The 20,330-nt window shown below is 40.3% G+C and overlaps 3 non-coding genes across 3 annotated transcripts; all 3 read left to right on the top strand.

Annotated features, from left to right (window-relative positions):
* The first annotated feature begins 1,660 nt into the window (after positions 1 to 1,660).
* trnal-caa (transfer RNA leucine (anticodon CAA)) lies at positions 1,661 to 1,773 on the top strand. The gene is made up of 2 exons: positions 1,661 to 1,698; positions 1,728 to 1,773. It is a non-coding gene; the product is annotated as a tRNA-Leu (tRNA).
* Positions 1,774 to 4,542: 2,769 nt separating this feature from the next.
* On the top strand, positions 4,543 to 4,655 carry trnal-caa (transfer RNA leucine (anticodon CAA)). The gene is made up of 2 exons: positions 4,543 to 4,580; positions 4,610 to 4,655. It is a non-coding gene; the product is annotated as a tRNA-Leu (tRNA).
* Positions 4,656 to 16,594: 11,939 nt separating this feature from the next.
* trnat-cgu (transfer RNA threonine (anticodon CGU)) lies at positions 16,595 to 16,666 on the top strand. Its single transcript has one exon. It is a non-coding gene; the product is annotated as a tRNA-Thr (tRNA).
* The last annotated feature ends 3,664 nt before the right edge of the window (positions 16,667 to 20,330 follow it).

The following is a 20,330-nucleotide window of genomic DNA, read 5'->3' as shown; positions in this document are numbered from 1 at the left end:
AGCCTGTCAGCTGGTTTGGTGTTCGTGCCGGGAAATTCCAAATCCATACACAGTGGATAAGTAAACCCCATGTCCTACATTGCGTCTCGAGAATTCAATTGTACCTCAACACAAGTTTTTATCAATTTAATTCACGAGTATTGCATTTACTTCCGAGTTTAGAGTAACAGGGGAAATAACACTGATTAGCGATTTGGTAACGAACGATATATATTGACATATATTCTCTGTTGTGTATCTCTTTGTCTTTGCATCTCTTCGAGATTATATTCCTTGTATATTGATAATCCTCACAGTAAGGTCTGCCGCTTGTATCCAGGCAGACTGGTATATGTTTGGTGCACAATTTATATTAATAACTGTATCTCGTGTATTGAACATGTATGTGTGCGTTGTTAGTCGTTCTGACGATTGGTTTTCTAAAAACCACAGCGAACCACCTCGTGATTACTGCTACAATGAATAATTGTCTCAGTAAACCCATCAAACCTCTACACAGCTAAGGAAGAGTAGCTCGGAAAATACCCAACTCAACAAGCGAGCGCGTTGGTTGCTCTTGCTTTTAGTGCAAGGAGCTGTTTTTTATTTCACATTCATCATTATTAACCAGAAACAGCTGCACAACTGGTCGCATTTGTGATTATGTCACTTCTCTGCTTCAGCAAGGTCAATAAAAGACTCTGAAAGTAGTAGAGAAAAACTGAATTAAAATCATATTAGCAATTCTGAGCGATATCTGCATACAGGCAATCCAACAAGAACGTTGAAATCTTTGAATATCATCTCTCTATATATTGCGCTGCTTTTCACTTGGAGTAAAACTATTGGATTGAAGGGTTAAAATGTATTGTTGTTATTTGGAGAAATCAATGAACTCGTGATTTTATATGTTTTAAAAGGCGGTCATGCGCACAGAAAAAAGACAGTGCTGATTATTTTTCTGGAGACGGAGCACTGATGACCTATCCGAGCCAATTGATAAAGCCCACCCAGTGGATACTCTAGCAGAACGTGGAAGAACATTCACCATTGTAACCAAGGCAACCACAGGAACAACATCAAGAAGCACAATCAATTCCCCATTTAAATCTTTCGTGTAAGGTATGCCATGTGAAAGCATGAAGTAAATCCCCTGATCTCTTTTGAACATGGACAAGGTATTTCTGATGGAGCACAATGAGCAAAGATTTAATAAGCTACTCCTGCCGATGATTCAGCTTAAAGAAGTAAAAGCTTCACAAACAAAAGCAGCTCGCTACCACAGCCAATATTAAATGTACTTGGTGGCACATTACCATTTGCACTGGCTCAAAAGTGGTCTCGGCCGACGTTGTTCCCTACGTAAAGCTGAAAGCGCCAAAGAGCATTTCCATTGAGAAAAAAAAATCTTTCTTGATGTTAAACATAGAGAGCCTGCCCTTTAGAAGTTCTCCCTCTAAACACCTTGTGCAGCCTCCCGACAGACTAACAAAAAACGCCTTTTCACCAGCTCAATTTATAATACGCCCCTCAAAACTCACAACCGAATAACAATCCATCCGTATATTTGATTTCCAAGATCCATTCAAGGCAACTTGGGTCTTCGCAAGCAAATAATTTCAGGGAAGAAACTCAGTTTAGTCAACTACTGGTGCATTCAGCACACCACATGCTTTTGATTGTCAGGGTGGCCGAGTGGTCTAAGGCGCCAGACTCAAGGACATGTGTCTTTCCAGCTGGCTTGGGTGTTCTGGTCTCCAAATGGAGGTGTGGGTTCAAATCCCACCCCTGACAGCCTCTGTTTTTACCTCTCTTGAATTGTTCCAGTGCTAGCTGACAGTGAATGACTGAAATATAAAAGCAGCAGAAGAAAGCAAGCAACTCAGTGCAATTTGTGAGTATTCTGCACTGTTAAAATGCACAGGTTTTCATACTTTTTGGAATTCGTAGCTCAAGAAGTGACTCCTGTTTCATTTTCTATTCACCAACTCGATTTGCATTCCGCCCCTCACACCTCACAGAATAACAGAATAACAGAATAACAAACGGCTTCATGTGCCACAGCATTCCCCTGTAGATTCGGTTTGCACTATGAATTAGGCGACCCCGAATGAAATATTTTAGTGTTGGCTCAAATGTGAGGAATTTCATGAACCCTCAAAAAGGAACGCTTGCAGAAAATGCCAGCAATTCAAAGCGTGTAGGCAGCATGAACAGACCAATTCTGCAATTTCTTTTATCGCGGGCGGTGCTTTCCGAGTCGATGGCTCTGCATTAGAAATGAGAAGTGCTGAACTCTAAACACGTTCTTGCCATTACTGCTACTCCTGCTGCTACTCCTTCGTCCTCGAAAAAAGAAAAGACAGGCATGTTTTGAGTCTCAAAATGATCTTCTGGATCCACAAGAAACATGTATATTTGATTGATTCCGCAGTATTTTGGATGTACTGTACTTATAACTTCCATCGAAGAGAGATTTCATCAGTTGCATGAAATTGAAACTTTCGACTTTTTGTCTGGTATTGAAAATATGTTTAAAAAAAACCATAAACAATTTTCTAACAAACAACTCATGAATTATTGCCAGGATCTATATTTAGCGTTCGGTAGTGATAACACTGCTGATATTGATTGAGTAGAAATCTATGATGTATGGACAGCTTTATCTGAAGCAAGGTCCTAGAACGCCATCTATGAAGTTTAAGGATTCATACCAAGAAATGCCTTTTGTTTCCCACCCCAACTGCTGCTTTTGCATTACACATTATGTGAACATTACCAGTTTTGGTAGCTTCTGGGCACGATTTTCCTAAACTGAAACTTATTACAAAATTCTTTAAGATGAACCATGTCCAAAAATTGTAAATCAGGACTAATTTTAATATCAAATGAAATTACTACAGAGGAAAAGGCTTAACTGAAATATGAATAAGACTATGCAAGCCTGAAAAATAGAACAATTCAATTTATAGAACTTATTTTTTTATTTTTTGAGAGATGGGCTCACACACCGGAAGACACTAACGTTTCTCTTCGTTAGAGTATGTGATTAACAGTTTAACCCCATTTGTTTGTAATTGTGATTCTGTTAAAATTAAAAAAGCATCTATCAATAGTAAGAAATTATCAAGAAAGTAAGAAATTGTCTTATTTCATAAACTGTAAGACATGAAGACATTTACAGGTTATATCCTTTGCTTTGTCTTTTAACGCAAGTGGTCAGGATCCAAGCCCATGTTCGGACGGTTGTGTTTCTCTTGTAATCATCAAATGTCATTGTTTTGTCCTTCAGTTCTTTCTCGAGTTGTACCATGGATATTTTATACCATCAATACTTTTCATGCTCTTTTGCATTTTCCTTCACATACGGAAAAAAACTCAAGGTGTTCTTGTCACTGTGCTACACAGTACAGGACACACAGTGAGTAATTCGCGCAGCTTTCAGAGGAATCCAGAGGGAGGACTCTTAATGCAAGGAGCTGGGTTTTTTTTTTCGCATTAATCATTATTAACCAGAAACAGCTGCACAACTGGTTGCATTTGTGATTATGTCACTTCTCTGCTTCAGCAAGGTCAATAAAAGACTCTGAAAGTAGTAGAGAAAAACTGAATTAAAATCATATTAGCAATTCTGAGCGATATCTGCATACAGGCAATCCAATAAGAACGTTGAAATCTTTGAATGTCATCTCTCTATATATTGCGCTGCTTTTTACTTGGAGTAAAACTATTGGATTGAAGGGTTAAAATGTATTGTTGTTATTTGGAGAAATCAATGAACTCGTGATTTTATATGTTTTAAAAGACGGTCATGCGCACAGAGAAAAGACAGTGCTGATTATTCTGGAGACGGAGCACTGATGACCTATCCGAGCCAATTGATAAAGCCCACCCAGTGGATACTCTAGCAGAACGTGGAAGAACGTTCACCATTGTAACCAAGGCAACCACAGGAACAACATCAAGAAGCACAATCAATTCCCCATTTAAATCTTTCGTGTAAGGTATGCCATGTGAAAGCATGAAGTAAATCCCCTGATCTCTTTTGAACATGGACAAGGTATTTCTGATGGAGCGCAATGAGCAAAGATTTAATAAGCTACTCCTGCCGATGATTCAGCTTAAAGAAGTAAAAGCTTCACAAACAAAAGCAGCTCGCTACCACAGCCAATATTAAATGTACTTGGTGGCACATTACCATTTGCACTGGCTCAAAAGTGGTCTCGGCCGACGTTGTTCCCTACGTAAAGCTGAAAGCGCCAAAGAGCATTTCCATTGAGAAAAAAAAATCTTTCTTGATGTTAAACATAGAGAGCCTGCCTTTTAGAAGTTCTCCCTCTAAACACCTTGTGCAGCCTCCCGACAGACTAACAAAAAGCGCCTTTTCACCAACTCAATTTATAATACGCCCCTCAAAACTCACAACCGAATAACAATCCATCCGTATATTTGATTTCCAAGATCCATTCAAGGCAACTTGGGTCTTCGCAAGCAAATAATTTCAGGGAAGAAACTCATTTTAGTCAACTACTGGTGCATTCAGCACACCACTTGCTTTTGCTTGTCAGGGTGGCCGAGTGGTCTAAGGCGCCAGACTCAAGGACATGTGTCTTTCCAGCTGGCTTGGGTGTTCTGGTCTCCAAATGGAGGCGTGGGTTCAAATCCCACTCCTGACAGCTTCCGTTTTTACCTCTCTTGAATTGTTCCAGTGCTAGCTGACAGTGAATGACTGAAATATAAAAGCAGCAGAAGAAAGCAAGCAACTCAGTGCAGTTTGTGAGTATTCTGCACTGTTAAAATGCACAGGTTTTCATACTTTTTGGAATTTGTAGCTCAAGAAGTGACTCCTGTTTCATTTTCTATTCACCAACTCGATTTGCATTCCGCCCCTCACACCTCACAACAGAATAACAAACGGCTTCATGTGCCACAGCATTCCCCTGTAGATTCGGTTTGCACTATGAATTAGGCGACCCCGAATGAAATATTTTAGTGTTGGCTCAAATGTGAGGAATTTCATGAACCCTCAAAAAGGAACGCTTGCAGAAAATGCCAGCAATTCAAAGCGTGTAGGCACCATGAACAGACCAATTCTGCAATTTCTTTTATCACTGGCGGTGCTTTTCGATGGCTCTGCATTAGAAATGAGAAGTGCTGAACTCTAAACACGTTCTTGCCATAACTTCTACTACTGCTGCTACTCCTTCGTCCTTGAAAAAAGAAAAGACAGGCATGTTTTGAGTCTCAAAATGATCTTCTGGATCCACAAGAAACATGTAAATCTGATTGATTCCGCAGTATTTTGGATGTACTGTACTTATAACTTCCATCGAAGAGAGATTTCATCAGTTGCATGAAATTGAAACTTTCGACTTTTTGTCTGGTGATTGAAAATATGTTTAAAAAAAACCATAAACAATTTTCTAACGAACAACTCATGAATTATTGCCAGGATCTATATTTAGCGTTCGGTAGTGATAACTCTGCAGATATTGATTGAGTAGAAATCTATGATGTATTGACAGCTTTATCTGAAGCGAGAAGTCCTAGAACGCCATCTATGAAGTTTTAGGATTCATACCAAGAAGTGCCTTTTGTTTCCCACCCCAACTGCTGCTTTGGCATTACACATTATGTGAACATTACCAGTTTTGGTAGCTTCTGGGCACGATTTTCCTAAACTGAAACTTATTACAAAATTCTTGTAAATCAGGACTAATTTTAATATCAAATGAAATTACTACAGAAGAAAAGGCTTAACTGAAATATGAATAAGACTATGCAAGCCTAAAAAGTAGAACAATTCAATTTCTATAACTTATTTTTTAATTTTTTTAGAAATTGGCTCACACACTGGAAGACACTAACATTTTTCTTTTTTAGAGTATGTGAATAACAGTTTAACCCCAAATGTTTGTTGTTGTGATTCTGTTAAAATTCAATAAATTGTCTATCAACAGTAAGAAATTATAAAGAAAGAAAAAAATTGTTTTATTACATAAACTATAAGACAATGAAGAGAGTTTACTTTGCTTTTGTTCTTTTGACTTATGCGTTCAGGATCCGAACCCATCTGTGGACGGTTGTGTTTCTTGAATCTCTTGTAATCATCAAAAGTCGTTGTTTTGTGCTTCAGTTTTTTCTCGAGTTGTACCATTGATATTTTATATGATCAATACTTTACATGCTCTTTTGCATTTTCCTTCACATACAGAAAAAGTTCAAGGTGTTCATATCACTGTGCTGCACATTTACGCTGGATCACCTGTAATAGTACAGGACACGCAGTGAGGAATTCGTGCAGCTTTCAGCTCAGTGCGGAGTCCAGAGGGAGGACTCGCTCGCTGAATGATCTCTCAGGAAATCCCAGGTGAGATTCAAAATGTAAACCTGGCTCTCTATGAACACGAGCAAAGAGTTCTCACTCAACAGAAGATTGCGATGTGAGTACAGTAATATAAAACACCTGAAGATGCCAGGGATTGAACCCCGGTCCTGTGGAGCAGTAAGTGACTTGTAGCGCTGACATAAGAGATACTTACATAAAGTGCTTTTACTGACCATATTACAAATCTCAGGAAGTAAGGTCTTAAAACATTGGGCAGTAGTTTGATTTAAACCCACGCCCCTGAGAGAGTGGAGCCTAAAAATCCAGCATATTAGACCATTCAGCCACACTACCTCTGGCCCCTTCTCCTTTCCTCTCGTTGCTGAGTATAGGTGCCTTCATGCAATTGAGCCAGGTTTGAATCCCAGCCAAATCTTTTCAAATGAATCTGTGATCTTGTAGCACATCCTCTGAAACCAGCAATTGAAATTGGAAACGTCTTCTTCAACACTGAAAAGCTCAATTAGGACGAAGCAGTTGTACACAGGACAGCAGTACCATATAAGTTCTTGATTTATTTAGACTCGTTCTCAGTGGTTCTTGCTCACCAAATATCTTAAAAGCTGAGGAAGAACGCTACGAAAAATACTAATCAAAATTCAAAATAATAATCATTATTAACCAGAAACAGCAGAAAAACTGGTCACAATTGTGATTATGTCGCTTCTCTGCTTCAGCAAGGTCAATAAAGGACTCTCTGAAAGTAGTAAAGCACTAAAGCACTGCAAAACTGAATTCAAAATCATATTAGGAATTCTGAGTGGTGCCTGCTTACATGCAATCCAATACAGATGTTGTCTTTAAATAAGAATTCGCTATGTTTCCCTGCCTTTTCCCTGGAGTGAAACTATTGGATTGAAGGAATTCTTATGACAGGTTTACAAGGTGCTGTTGATATTTGGATAAATCTATGAACTCGTGATTTTTATATACTTTAAATAACGGCCATATGCACAGAATAAAATTACTGATGATTTTTCCTGAGACGAAGCACAGCTTATCTTTCCAAGACATCTGATAAAGGCAAGCCAGTGGATACTCTAGCAGAAAATGGAAAAACGTTCAGCTTTGTAACCAACCAGGTATGCTTTGTGATTGCTTGAAGTGAAACCCACAATCTCTTTTGAGCTTAGACAAGTTATTTCTGATGGAGCGCTATGCGGAAAGACTTAATCAGCTCTACCCCTGAGGATGACTCGACTTGAAAATGCAGAACATTAACGTTTCACAGATAAAAGGAGCACAACCAACATTAAAATTGAGGGCGCACTGTGATTTGCACTGACTCAAAAGTGATCTTGGTAGACAAACTTCCCTGCTGAAGGTGGAAAAAAGAATTTGTGTTGAAAAGAAGAAACACTTTTTTCTCCCTGCTTTGATGTTAAGCTGATAAAGTAGCTTTTAACACATTGCTCCACTTGGTGGTTGTAACACAAAAACTCTTAGCAGCAGTGGGATTCAAACACACACCTCCAACAAGACTGGAGCCTTAATCCAGCACCTTAGACCCCTCAGCCACACTAACCACTGTGTCCTGTCTCTTTGTCTCATTACTTGCCCGGAGGAAGCCGGGTGGCTTTTGCTCTTGTCCGACAGTGGCGTTATGACTATGGAACCGACTGCACCTGCTTTTTCTGAGATGCTTCCCCTCTCATGGTGAGATCTCGAATTCTTAAACACCTCTGGATAAAGTTCTTCTGTGGAGCAGGCTACAGACCTCTGCGTACAGCACCCTTGATGTTGTTTTATTTCTATAGCAGCACCCATCCGGAATTTTTTTTTGTTTTACTTTTTATTTGAACAACAAAATAGATTCAATATAAACAAGAGCACATTAAACGTATTAATAGACTTGTGAGGGGCACATAAATAATACAATCAGACTTTATGGAAAAAAAGGTTAAACAAAGTAAATAAAAACAAGGTCCACACAGCTTTCATGTTCCTACATTTCGAAAGAGTCTGTAAATATCCATTTACATCTATTTAGAACTATTCAAACGTAGAACTCTTTGCTGATTTAGGTGGTATATTTCCTCAATTACAGGACAGCACAAACAGTTCTTAATGCAGAAATGGAAGCCTGTCTACATTTTCCTTTCTGTTAAACACATTTCGGGAAGCACTTTTTTTGGGACACTGATTTTTCTCCTTTGGGGAGCTAAAGAAGACTATAGGGTGTGGCACAGTGGTAGTGTAGTTGATTCTAGATCAGAAAGTTGCGGGTTCAAATTAGGTTGGGGTCAGCTAAGAGTTTTTCACCATCTGCTGGTGCTGAACCCAGACTTCTCACCATGTAATTGAGTTCTTCTCAATATCTCAGCATCTCCAAAACATCATGGCCAACTTTAGAGACAGCTACATCAGACAATGAAAGTTTGAGACCACTTTATTATTACAGGTTCTAGCAAACCTGAAAGCTAAAGCTTTTCAGGTCACTTTTTTAATTAAAAAAGTGTCTGAAGCCTCTAAATAAAATTAGGCTTTTTTAATTGTGTATGAAATTCACTCCCATGGGCTCTGAAAGGGGAAATATACTGTTGGGATCCTCGCAAGTGAGGTGTCTCTTCTTGTGGTGAAGCACAGTCATACCTGACTTGTCCGGAATGACCCACGACAGACTTTATCCAGAAGCGACGGCACCACTCCAAGTAGAAAGAGAGAGAAACACAGCACGACACGGGGAGTCAAGAGGCTCCCACAATTCACCTTTCCTCAGATGACTGATTTCTTCACTAACATTTTAACCGTTTTACAGTCACAATGACCGTTTCACATTAAATACGTTTTTAAACCATCAATATTTAAGAAAAGAAATAGTACATTTTTTTTCAATTATTAAAAAAAAACATTAAATGCCTTGATTGGATAAAGTTTCACAGACAGAAGCAGCACGCCAGCACAACCAACATTATAATGGAGGGCACACTACGATTTGCATTGACTCAAAAGTGATCTCGGCAGACGTCATTCCCTGCATAACGCAAAAGGTGGCAAACCGCATTTGGTTTGAGTGGACGCAAGAAAGTTTTTGTTTTCTGCCTTGATGTCAAGCTGACAAAGTATCTTTAAACACTTTGCTTAGTTTCTCGAGAGACTGCCAAAAAGCAGCTCCCTCCCTTTTGAAGTCAGTTGGAAGAGGGTCGGTTACCACTGTACTGTGTCTCTTTGTCACATTACTTGCTCAGAGAAAGCCAGGTGGCTTTCGCTCTTCTGGTCCGACTTAGTGGCATTACGACTGTGTAACGAACTGCACCTGCTTTTTTTGAGATGCTGCCATTCTCGTAGTGAGATCTCGACTTCTTTAACACCTCTGGATATAGTTCTTAAATGAAACAGGCTTCAGACCTCTGCGTGCCCTTGATGTCATTTTATTTTTACAGCAGCCGCATCCGGAAAGTTGTGTCTTTTACGTTTTATTTGAACAACAAAACTACATACAATACAAACAAGAGCACATATAACGTATCAAGAAAATCGTCAGGGGCACATGCTATAATACAATTACACTCTATGAAAAACGTTTACACGACGTTAATAAAGATAAGGTCCGCACAGCTTGTTCTTACATTTCGAAAGAGTCCGTAAATACCCCTTTACGTCTATTTTGAACTGTTCAAACGTAGGACTCTTCCCAGACCATTTCACTTTATACCACATTCCTAAATGAGGATGCATCTCCCGTTTTAGAACTATTTTGGGCAGTATGGCTTATACAACACACCCACAGTATTCTAATGGTGGACTGCAGATCTGTGCTATAGTTCAGTCGAATTCGAAGGATCCAGCAATCGTACTGGATTTGACTAGGATTCTGAAATGTCACTTGCAAAAGTATTCGGGTTTGTTTGAACCTTTGATAAAAAAAGTGATCTAATCTGAAACTACCCAGCTTACAATCTCTGAGGTAGTTGTCACTAAACTCGGACGTGATGTGGCACACATGTGCCGTGTGCCTTTACTTTTCTAAAAAACTGGTATCGGGAAAAGTTTCTTAATATTTCTTTTGATTAGCATGCAAGAAAATGTGATCATTACCTATGGAATTTCCCGCCAGCGTGGAGCTTGAATTCACAACCTTGAGATTTAGTGTTCAAGAGTCACAGAAGAGGTCGGCCTGCTCTTCAGTTTGCCAACGATAAGCTCCGGCAGTGCTCCTCTGTAAATTAGCTTGTTTGGATCGGTTATGTGGGACGGCATTTCGATACTAAGATCATTTGCAGTGCACTCAAAAAACATAGATGAAGAAGGTGTCACAGTAAGGTGAACCCAAGGGCGAGGGATGTTCCTGCTTCGTGTACATCTACACCACCTAGCAATACAAACGGGGTGCTAGGGCCCCTCTACATTACCACAGGCTCTGTTTGTCTCCCAGAATCACCAATGCACACACAGACCAGCGACAAGCATTTGTATTGTATAAGTGCCCTTTTTATTTTCCAACTACATTCACATTCACTGTCACCCAAAAACACTACGAAAACAGAATTCACAGAAGCAAAAGGTCCTTCCCAGGGTCAAAATGAATACAGAGGGGCAGCAGTCTTTCCTGTAAAATACTAAAGAGAGGTCACTCAAACGTCTCTACTTAGTACCTGTAGTCTCTGATGGCCCACTTTGAGGAGAGGGGTATCACCCAGTCCTATTTCCCCAGTCTCTGTTCAGGTAACAATAGAAATCATCTGCGACTGTATTACATTCTTCTCAGTTTGAACTGGCTAACTGTGCCAGTTTCCTTGTTCCTCACCTTCAGGTGTTAAAAGTCTCTGTACAGTAGATCTGTTTCAATGCCAATGTCTCTCGTTGTCATCAGTTACTGAACCAGTAGATCCTTGCCTCCAGGTATTAGAAGTCTCTGCAGAGTTCCTCCGGGGTCTTGCACTCTGCAGCTTCCCTTGTGCTGCCTGTGTCGTCTCCAGGGTCCAGTGGGAATCGGGAGCCCCCTCTGTTCTGTCTCAGGTCTTTTTATCCCTCTCCTTAGCCAATCCCTTTCAGGGGGGTTTCCACTGTCCCTGTCAGAATCAGGTCTGCCCAGTATTTTTCCAGGAGGAAGCTTGTGTTGTTTGATGGTTGTGGGAGTGCTGAGCTAGGTGTCATGGAACCTTATCAGTTCACCCCTTGGTCTGGCTAAAACTGGCTCAGCGACTCCTCACACCTCCAAGTCTCGATACCTTATTGCTCCCTGAACGACTTGGGTTTGACTGTTTTTACTGACTGTTCCTGTATTAATTGGGACAACTGCAGTCACCCCCTTGAGTGAGAGGCAACATTGACACCATCCTGGAAATCAACATAACCTAATCAATCACAGCCTGTTACTGCCTCAATGACCCACACCCTGTAACACAAATCAACATAACCCAATCAATCCCAGCCTGTGACTGCTTCAATGACCCACATCCTGCGACACAAGCTTCACCTGGAGCACAATGGCTGTGTTTTCAGCTACGGAAACTTCCTGTTGACAAGTCGGTGTTTGTGTTGCTTTTTCTGCTCAATGGAGCTGTATTAATGCAGGCACACGTGCTCCCACGGCAAGTTATTTTATTAGTGCTCACAAACCAACACACTGCAGACACCTCTGATACTGTCACTGCTTGTGGGCCACGTGTTCCTGCCGTCAGCCTACTATACCATGTTCATGCACATCTAGAAATATTACTGCTGTAGTACAGGAGCGAAAGACGAAACGAAAGCACACCCAGTTTAAAAAGGCACATCTGTCAACTGCTGAACTTCACAAGGATGGGATTCACACCCACATGTGCAGAGCACAATGGATTAGTAGTCCATGGCCTTACCACTCCACCACCTCATCCCAGAAGTTAGCCTCCTGACATGAGTTAGTGCTCAAGATGGTCGTCTTTCCTCTACTCAAGGATCATTTTCCTGTTCCACCTGCAATTTCACCATTTTCCTTGAAGATGTCAAACATAAAAAGCATATTGAGCTCCTTGGACTTGAAATTACCAGATAAAAGCCATTTCTCAACACTTGCTCAGCGAGCAGGCTCAGCGCACACAGAACACAGGTATCTCAGAGCGGTGTGTCTAAGAGGCTGTAAAAGGAGAGCGTTCTGTTGGTGCTGTGGCTTAGCTGGTTAACGTGCATGTCTAGTAAATAAGTTTCTGGGTTCAAATCACCACAGTGCTTTTCTTCCTCTCTTGCCATGCAGAGTTGGTCGTTGTGGACAGCAACAGGTGTCTGCCTTAACTTTAATGGAAGTGTTCATTTCTGGAACAACTTTTTTAAAAACAAATTCCACACATATTGTGATAGATAAAATACTAATCTTCCCTGTCAGTGCAGAATAATTAGTGCCAGCTGGCATGAAAACGACAAAAAAAATGTTTTTGTCTTTAGCGTAAAACCTGTGAATGTAGAAGAAAAGATGACGAGTGTCAATTTTTATGGCACCGTGAGCTTGTCCTTCAGTCAAACACGTAGGTAATTCAAACACACCCAGAGATGCACTTTCAATTAGCTTTGACCTAAATACTATCTACTCCAGATGTGATTGGGCCTCTTTCCACATCCTGATATATGCAGAGAACACAAGCTTTTGGCACGAGTGAATATAAATATAAACATAAATACTATTCAATATATTGGAATTTTGTTGTATTTAAAAAATATTTTAGCTGGGGATCCTCAAATCAGGAGTGTAGAAAAGAACACCGTTAAACACCGGGAGTGCAGAACGTGATAAAAGTGTTCTTTAAACAAAAGGGGAAAATAGTGAATTTGTCTTTCACTTAAACGTTCATTGAATGCTCAGTAAACGCTAAAGCAGAGGCTCGTTTTGTGAATTCTCCTCGCATCAGGTTGTCTTGCTTCAACCTTTAAATTGTACACTGTGTAGACCCTTCACTCTCCCTAACTCAATTAAAGAGCTGCAGGCAAAAGTGCCTATCAGTTTAGTTCAGTGGTAGAGCACTTGCATCTCGTGTATAAGGCTTTGTTTTCTACTGCCACTCTGGATTTCTTTTTAAATGCAACATCTTATCTGTGATTGTCTTTCATGTGACATCCCCCGTGTGTGAATTTCAGCATGACACATAAAATCGTTTGAGATGCTATTTTTAAAACAGACCAAACGAAAGACCTAGTAGCTAAATACAAGTAGAAAACACGTGAATCTAATTGAGAAAATTTGGACTGGAGCGATGTATAGTATTGTAATGGTTGGGGGTTCAGGTGGGCATCCTTGCCATTGCCACTTAAGTCAGCCCCCCACCGTCGGGGACTCAAACCTGCGACCGCCACCATAGCTCAACAGGGACCCAGCCGCTTGAGCTTAGGGACGGTCTCCCTTTAGTTCAACAGGCTGGGTTCCTGTTGAGTGATGCCAGAGGTCTGGGTTTGAGTCCCTGACGGTGGGGGACTGACCTGATGTGGCAGTGGCGAGGATGCCCATGTGAACCCTGGAGCGTTACATTGATGTCAGCAGTGGGATGGGATAGCCCTTTGCTGAGGTTGGTGAGTTAAGCGGGGGAGAGTGTAACGCATACGGCCACCATTGAGTGTGTAAGAGCCGGCTTACCAGAGCGGTGATGTCACTGCCCTTCCCTGTAATAGCAGGGCCACAGCCGCAGGACTGAAGGGAGATTGCTCTTTAGCTCAACAGGCTAGGTCCCTGTTGAGTGATGCAGGAAGCCTGGGTTTGAGTTCCTGGTGGTGGGGGGCTGTTGTGAACACCGGAGTGCTACAGTATTACTAATAGCAGCACAAAGCTCACAGTGGTGGCTTTAGGGTATCAGAGCCAGTGGTGCAATGGATAATGTGTTTGACTTTGGCTCAGAAGATTGCAGGTTTGACTCTTCCCTGGCTCGTTAAGCTTTTAAACTACACTTCTCAGCGTACACAACCCTTCTATCGACTGGATGAGTCTCCCGTTACGTCTCCAATTCTTTCCGCACATTCTGCTTGTTTCACCACCGTTACTGTTGGACCACAGTCACAGAATCGAGGAGAGATACGGTTCCGATAAACTGTCTTAAATAATCATGTTGAAAAAGGTGACAAAGTTTATTTTTCTTTAACATAACCTTACATTTGCCTGTTCAGTTCAAGTTATTTTCTGTACCTGCAAATTCCCCAATTTTTCTGCTGTCTCCTGAGAGAGACATGTGTCAAATCACAATAAGTAATACAATCTATTCAGTTAACACCCAGATGTAACAGAACACATTTAAGACTTACACCCCCTTTAAATATGTATTTCCTTCATTTCAGTTTTCTTACCTCCAAAGGATACCTGAAAGTTCACTATCCCATATTAAGGACTGTACATGCATTACCGGTAATACAGCTACTAATAAAGATATACATTAATCTTAATTATTAATAAATTACACTTTTATTAATAAAGACATGTATTCATCAAATTCATTGTGAATAGTTGTGGTGTCTAGAAAACAATTTTAGCTACAGTAAATATTTCAAGCGAGTGGTGCGTATGTTCGTTACTTTGTGACTATATTATTTCCACTACATTCAGAACAGTTCAAATGCGATCGACTGTTCCTCTACTGAACTACATAAACCCTGTGAAGAGGTGGTTTAAGTTAGTCTCCTACATCGGTAACATCTAATGGGCAGCATATGTTATTTTAGGTTTGTTGCAATTGAGAACAGGTTTAGTATGGAGCTGCTGACAAATTTCAGCAGCCACGTTCGTTGCAATGACCCGTTGTAGGGTCATTGCCAATCAGCTGCAAGAAAAAAAAACATCATTTATGCCTTTATTTAAAAAAAAGAAAAACAGAGTAGTAGTTTTTGTGGTAATTTCAGGTACAATGTAAGAACTTAAGTTAACTAGTCCCACAGTAATGCGTGGGGTCCTATCAATAGAAAAAAAATACTTGTAACCCAAAAACACAACAACCACGATGCGAGAAGCCTTCCGGGAACCTAGGTAAATCACTGTAGTAGTCTAACGACTACAGAAAATAAAATAAAAAAATACTTAAAGGAACAACTTCAAAACAAAAAGAACATTAAAAACAAATCTGGGAAACAACAAAAACAGAATCTAATGCGAGAGCTTTTTCAAGTCTTCGGTACACCATCGTGCTCCCTTAGTCCCAGTAGACCTCTCATCTAAGAAGATGAGATATCTCTCATCTGTCTGTGTAGAGATCAGCTGGGGGTCCACAGCTGATGGGAATTTAAGTAGTGACCTGCGTCAGCTGCAAAGGAAAAAGTATAGGTTTATTCCATGCTGAAAGGAGAAGGAAACACAACGTGGACCCTTCTTCGGGTGTGACGCGGAATAAACCTTTACCTGTTCCTTTGATGTTAATTTAGACTGGATCTCCAGCAAACACCTAACAGGCTACAATCCCGTTAGATAAGGTGTTAAGGACGACCTATAAGTAACAGTATCTAAAGTGGACGGTTGCTTTCGGTAGCTAAAGACAAGCTACACTGCTCCAGGTGAGGCTCGAACTCACAACCTCGGCATGACTCCGCTGTGCACTGCTGTATAAGTACCGTGCGCCACTGGAGCCACATAGATTACTTTCCCTTCACACACTGACGTTGCACAAACACAGGGTGAAAACGATTTCGGCATGTTTTCCGTCTCTCCGTGGGAGAAAGGGACAGTAAAAGAGCGAGGAAACTACAAGGGAAGAAAATGAAAAAATAGTGCTCACTGCCGAAGAGGGAGGAGAGAGATGGTCAGACACGTAAATCAGCCCGGCGGATTTACACTACAAATTTCTCATTTGTAGTGACATTTATGAGTCTTCATGTGTCTGAAACTGTCCAGTTTGTATTTTCGTTTCACAAATCCAGTAAACTTGAATAAGACAAGGCACACTGCACATCTGCGGAACATCACGTCCGAGTTTACAGTAACACCAGAGATTGAAAGCGAAGTAGTTTTTTATTAAAGTTCAAGGAAACCTGAATATGTTTGCTAGACGTATTTCAGAATCACAGTGAAATGTAGTAGGATTGCTGCACAGATCTGCAGTCTGCAATTAGAATACGGTTTGTGCGTTGTATAAAATATACCATTCAAAACTTTTCTAAAACTGCAGAGATACATTTCGTAATGTAAAATAAAATATCTATTTTATTTGACGGGCGCTATAAGCAGAGTCTGAAGCCAGCTCCACAGAAGAACTATATTCTTTACTTCTCCTGCCATTGCAATTTGCGCACAGATTTTTTTTTCAAAATGTATTAGCCTTGATGGGAAAAAAAAACTAAACTGTCTGTGCGGTGGCCAAGTGGTAAGGCATCGGTTTCGTAAACCGAAGAGCGCGGGTTCAAACCCCGTCCGTGCCTGGTTTGCGTGCCACGATATACCTTTATCTAAATCGTCAATTGTCTTGCAATGTAGAAATCTCTGTAATAATAAGAAAAGAAAAGTAGTTAATAATCCTTTGACAAAGTAACGGGCATCATCCACTGCTTGTCAGGATGGCTGAGTGGTCTTAGGTGCCAGCCTCAAGAACTCAATCGTGTGTAGTGACAGTTGTTATTCACAACCCGGATTTCTATGGAAGCCCGTTTCCGCCAGGGAGTAAAAAAAAAAAACCGCTATGGTATCTCAGAATTGCGACTTAGCAACTCAGAATTCCGACTTTATATCTCACATTTGCTACTTCGAAATAGCCCATATTTCAATGTCTGTCCTTTTGTTATTGTAACGGATTCGGGTTCTAGGGCTTGTGCCCTCTTGAGTTTAGCGCAAGATGCAACAGGATTATAAATGAATTCTTCCGCCCTACATTCCAAGATATGGAATCTTGTTTTTCTTGAAGTTTCTGATGTTGGTCGTTATTGGAAATTGCCCGGTGATATCGACTCAGGTAGTCAGTTGTTACGTGCTGTAATTCGATACATGCAAAGCATTTGTATTCCCTCAAATTATTAATTATTAAGGTCAATAATGTACTAAACAGTACATGCCACTTTTTCTCTAGATGATGTTCACGATGGAACAGTGAGAAAGGCGTGCCTAGATGTGCTTGAACCAACACCTTACTATCATTTTAGTACCGACCTGCCTGCACTGACCAATGGTACCACAGAGACTCCAACGGGTCGGTTTTACCCAGTTTTTGGGAAAAAATTATCTGCACTTTTAAGCAAGCATTTTATTTCAAATTGTGAAATTTTTGTGTAAGTTTTTCTTGAAAAATGTTGTTTCAGAAAGAAACTGAGTTGATGATAATAGCCCTGTCAGTAGAATATCGAACTTTTCATCTCAGCTAGTTCTTCTGTGGAACAGGCTTCAGAACTCTACGTACAACGCCTTTGATATCATTTTATTTTTACAGCAGCCGCATCTGGGAAGTTTTTTTTTTACTTTTTATTTGAACAACAAAATAGATTCAATATAAACAAGAGCACTTATAACATCAGTAGAATCGTCAGGAGTACATAAAATAATATAATTATACTTTCTGAAAACGATTAAACTAGGTAAATGAAGATAAGGTCCGCGCAGCTTTAATGTTCTTATATTTCAAAAGAGTCTGTAATTAACCCTTTTCGTCTTTTTTGAACTATTCAAACTTAGGACTCGTACCAGACCATTTCACTCTACGTACAGTATATCTCATTTCGTAACGAAAATGTATTTCCTGTCTTAGAAATGCTCTGGGCGGTATGTCTTACACAACGCACCTGAAGTATTCTAATCGTGGACTGCAGATCTGTGATATTGCCGAATTCGAGGGATCCAGCAATCGTACTGGATTTGACTGGGATTCTGAAATGTCTCTTACAAAGGTATTTGTGTTTGCTTGAACTTTTAATAAAAAAGTGATCTGAGACTTCCTAGCTTCCAGTCTATAATCTCACTGTAACTAAACTAGGATGTGATGTTTCGCAGATGTGCAGTGTGCCTTTACGCTTGGCATGTTCAAGACTATTCGTTGCGTGAGCTCCTCACTGCGTGTCCTGTACTGTATTGTGATTTCGTTAAGATTATCTACGAGGAGTACAGCGACTAGAACGCCTTGAACCTTTTTTTCGGTATATAAAAGAAAACGCTAAAGCACATACAAAGTAACTAACATTTCCTATATGTAGGTTTTCTGATTATATCTCTACTTTACTTAAATACCTTAGTGACAGGCGATTCTTTCCGATATTTGTTCAGGCGCGGTTATTGATCCCATACTAAAGATTATTTTTATAAAGAACATGTCACCTGCAAACTGGTATCGAGAAAGTTTTATAATATTACTTTTTATTTAAAAAAGTAAATTTATCATAACTTATATGATTTCTTACCAGCATGGAGCTCGAATTCACAACCCCGAGATTACGTGTTTGGTACTAGCTGCGCCACAGAAAAAAAATGAAATCTCTTATTTACATTAAATACTGCGGCTCCTGACCTTTTCTTCTCGTCAGAGAAGAGGTCTGGTCTCCAGATTATCAACTATAAGATCAGACCGTGCTCCTTTGTAAAGCAGTGTTGGTTCACATTGCTTATATGGGGCAACACATCAGCTCGATGATCGCTCGCTGTACACGCATGCCCCCCTTCACTGAAATAACATAGACGAAGGAAACTCTCTTGTCTTGGGCTGCTGTCACCCGGATTCAAAGCGCGGGTATTGCGGTCACAGCACAAAGTACTGACCACTATACCATCGCGTCGAGCTGGGACAAACTATCCTTAATTTTATTCAAATGCTCACAGTGTCTTTAATATGATGGATTCATATACCGTGCTCATGAGAAAGTCACAAACCTGTCATCTACACACTGTTCCCAGAGCTGGATAAGTTATTCCAGATTCTACAGCTCTCTAGCAATACTGGAAATCAGGCTACAGAAAAGGATAAATTCTCTTCAAAATGTGGAAATATATTCCCGAGACGAGTCTTTTCTCAAAGGTCAACTCTGCTTGTAAGTCACCCCTCCCCACATCGCGCGGTGTAGCGGTTATAACCTTCTATTAACACACCAAAGGGCTTCAGTGAGAAAGCGGGCAGAAACAAAGCGATCTCTTTCATTTTTACGTTTTGCACGCCTGACGGGGTTTTACGGTGCTCTTTTCTACACTGAACTGATCATTTGGACATCGTAAGGGAAGAGAGACACATTTCTATGTAATCAGGAAACCAGGAATCCTAACCGTTAGCCCGTTAGTGCCACAGAGAAAAAAAAAACGTTTCAACGAGATAAAATTGCAGGATAAACACATTTTTTTCTTTTTCGTAGCGTTTGTGTTTTGTTTGATTTAGCGAATTTTATACACTTTATTTCTGACACATGAGTAAAAAGGCTGGTACAGTATATTTAATACAAGAGCCCTGAACAATTTTCATCTACCTTATTGTAATGTTTTTTTAAAAAAAAAAACAAGTTAAATGGATATATAGTAAATGTTTTTTTTCATATAATAGTGTTTATGGTCTGAAAAACATCATTATTTAACGGACATTTGGTATAATTAAAAAAAAACTCATTCACGAATGCTAACATTTTTTTACAATAACGTGTTCTATTGTGATCTTGCGACCCGTGCAGCAATATCACCAGACAGTTTAATGGTCTTAGTTCAGGTGGGTAGCTGCGCCAGCATGCGTAGGCTGCAAAGGAACAAGTAAAAGGTTTATTCCATGCTGAAAAAAAGAAGAAGAGAACACAACGTTTCGGCCGTGGAGCCTTCTTCAGGTGTGAGAGAGACAGGGCAGTAGGCAAAGGTAAAGTAGCGGGAGAACAAAGGTTGGGAGGGAGGAGGAGTGAGAGGCGGGAGCAGGGGACAGAAAGAGAGGCCAATCAAGAGGTGTGAAGTCAGAATGGGTGCAGAGAGCTATGAAATGAAACTTCCATGAAACTAAATTCATTCAGCTATGAATGAATTTCTTCAAATGGAGAAAATTTGAAAAGAACAGTAGTCTGTCGTTAAGGGAAGGGAGAATGTGTGATCCTAGCTGCAGAATAATTTTAGTTTCGGTGGTCTTTCTGATGTATGAGTTTGGAA

Source organism: Lepisosteus oculatus, chromosome 14, assembly GCF_040954835.1.
Source record: "Lepisosteus oculatus isolate fLepOcu1 chromosome 14, fLepOcu1.hap2, whole genome shotgun sequence".
Classification (NCBI taxonomy): domain Eukaryota; kingdom Metazoa; phylum Chordata; class Actinopteri; order Semionotiformes; family Lepisosteidae; genus Lepisosteus; species Lepisosteus oculatus.
This window is presented reverse-complemented; position numbering and strand designations above follow the sequence as displayed.